The sequence below is a fragment of the Phaseolus vulgaris genome, chromosome 8 (assembly GCF_051622355.1).
Source record: "Phaseolus vulgaris cultivar YP4 chromosome 8, ASM5162235v1, whole genome shotgun sequence".
NCBI lineage: Eukaryota > Viridiplantae > Streptophyta > Magnoliopsida > Fabales > Fabaceae > Phaseolus > Phaseolus vulgaris.
In genome coordinates, this window is record NC_143505.1 from 51,257,493 (window position 1) to 51,260,568 (window position 3,076).

A 3,076-nucleotide genomic window follows, 5' to 3' on the forward strand; every position below is an offset into this window, starting at 1 on the left:
ACCTAACTAGACACACACAACAGATTCTTCATGACAGATTTGGAAATCATCAAAGTTACCTTGTTCAACAATGTTATTTTCAATATTGTGGTATTTTTTTTAATGAGCTATTATATTAGTTGATAGAAAATATACTCGAGTATAATTTAAGAAAATTATTCTCACCACACAAAAATAAGTATTTGTCTTATATTTTGCCTTATAATTTTATTTTCCAAGTTATTAAGCCAAACGCATTTAGTTAGTCAAAGCTAACTGCTTTCTAAATAAATAGTTAAATAGAGTTACATATAATTAAAAATCAAGGGACTAAAGTTACTGTGCACTTAAATTGTGGATTTTTGTTAAATATAAGTACTAAATTACAGCTAAACCTATTTTTTTAATCCAATGGTAAAAAGTAAATTACTTTTATAACTATTAAATTAAAAAAGATTAAGATAAAGAAAACCCTCTTAATATAGTGTACTGGTATGGACCAAACGGTCAACACCATGACTCGGCAACCACAATTGGGCAATGCGCCCTTATGGGCCGACCGAATTCCTCGGTCCATTAACGCTCAAATCAAGGTCAGTAAAGCTAAACTATCATTAAGAATTAGGTAATATGTCCCTAAGTATGATCCACCTCACTAATTCGGCCCAATAAGGTAAGCCCATTAAAATAATATAAATAACGCATATTTGAAGAACATGATACGTCATTAATTACTGTACTCTGACATCCGAGAGTCGAGTGCCCTTTACTGACTTGAGCGTCGGAGTGCCTTCTGCAGGTACCCCCATTCGGTATTTATTTGGAGATTGAGTAATCAAGTGATTGAGACCTAAAGGAGTAGTGCGAAGACTCTAAGAGTAAGTTGAAGTGCAAACTGACCGACTGGTAGAAAGAAGGAAGACGAAGCCAATCAATATTTCTCTAGGACCCATCTCCCTCACAGGAACATATAAATATTCTTGAAGTAAGTTAATATCTCTTATTTATTTATTATGTATAGTTTAATCCTTGCCAATAAAAGAATGTTTGTTTTTAATGTGTTAACATTTTTTTTCCTTTAATTTCTTTGTTGTGAAAATATGTCACATGTGATTTTATTTCTATAATGAAGTGGAGATTTCTTTTATAAAAGACAATAAACACTCTCGACATATATTTTTAAATGACAGATTTTTTAGAAACTAAACATATTTAAACATCCTCCTACACAAAGGTGTATATATACACACGTATTAATTTTTCAAAATTATAATCTTTATAATAGTGGTGAAATATGGATAGTATTTTTTGTTGGACATTACATGGATGCTTTGGATATCTTTCTTCACCACCATAGTTTCTTCTTGCACTTCCATAATTCTTTTAATTCCAAAAATTTCCTTAAAGTGCAGGATTTATTTATTTTATTTTTGAATTGAATAATCCGTAAATCTTTTAAATTCTACAATTCAAAATATAATTTTAAATTTTAAATGGTAAATTTTAAAAGTATTTAAAAATCCATATAATTTAAGATATAATTTTATATTTCAAATTGTAAAGTTTGAAAAATATTTAAATTTTATAATTCAAAATATAACTTCCTTAAAAATAATTAGATTTTTCATAAAAATATTTGCAAGTAAAAAGTAAAAAGTATAACTTCGTTAAGAGTATAGAAATATTTGTAGGTAAAAGGTATGGAAGTACAGGAAACAAACGCTTTTATTTTAATTCGGATTACTAGAGTCGGTGTAGCATGTAGGGATTAAGATAGCTAGACCCAAAGTTTCAAAAATTTCAAATATGAGAGTTTCTTGTATTCCTACATTCTTTAAAATACCAAAATTACTCGAATTCTGTAAGTAAAAAGTGTTTTCAGAATAGAAATTCAGTAAAACGTGTTTCTGGAATAGAAAATCTGGAAGACAAAAACTCATTTTGGAATATTTTTTCTGAAATAATTTTTTTATTTTCGGATTGGTAAATCTGGAATTAATAAAATGTGTTATGAAATTTTGAAAATGATGAGGTGCAAGAAGAAATTTGTGAGGATGCACAAACAACCTTCAAATATTTGATAGATAAGCTTGGAATTACTATAAAGGTTTGACAAGAAAGGACTCTTATCACTTCGGATATTTGTGCATAAAAGATATTGTTGGTCTCCTCCAAAATATAAACTAAAAAAAATCATTAAATAAAAACAAATTTTAGAGATAAAAAAATTAGTTGTTATATTAACTATTATGAAGTGGACTTTAAGTCTAATTCAATAACATATTATAGGTGGTTCGATAACGGCCCGATAGCGGGTGACCTGATAAGCCCAACAAACACTCGCTAGGATAGGCTCGAAATGGCTCTGATACCATATTATAAAGTGGACTTTAAGCCTAACTCAACCCCATAAAACAGCTCAATGAGATGAGATTTGGATCCACTTATATATTATGAAAGGCTCTAATCTCTAGTTGATGTGGGATCTCCAACATTAACTAAATTAGAGATAATTTTAGAGACTAAAAAAATATTGGTTTCTACATTAGTTTCTATGATTGATAAATAGTTTCTAAATTGATATTTGTTTAGCTACCAAAGTTTTAACTATCAATTATTTAGATTCTAAATTTGATAGCGAAAACCTTGGTAGCTAATTAGATACCAATTTAGAACTATTTATCAATAATAGAAACTAATTTAAAAATTAATAATTTTTTAGTCTCTAAAATGGTTTCTAATTTAGTCAATATAACAATTAATCATTTTTTTTAAAATTGGTTTCTATTTAATAATTTTCTTGTATTGATGGAAAAACACTTAAATAAATACTTATAAAATTAAATTCTTATCCATCACAGTTTCTTATTACTTATTTTTTTAATGACATAACTATATATTTGGAGGTCGTAGGTGGTTTATATATATTAAGAAGAGAGTGTGATCACATTCATTCAAGATAAAATCATATTACTCAAAGTTAGTTAAATTTGAATAAAGATAAAATATGCAAGGACAAATTTGTATGATAAAATCTATGCCTAAGAAAATTACATTCATTACAATTTTGAAATAATAATAAAATATGTACGTGGAA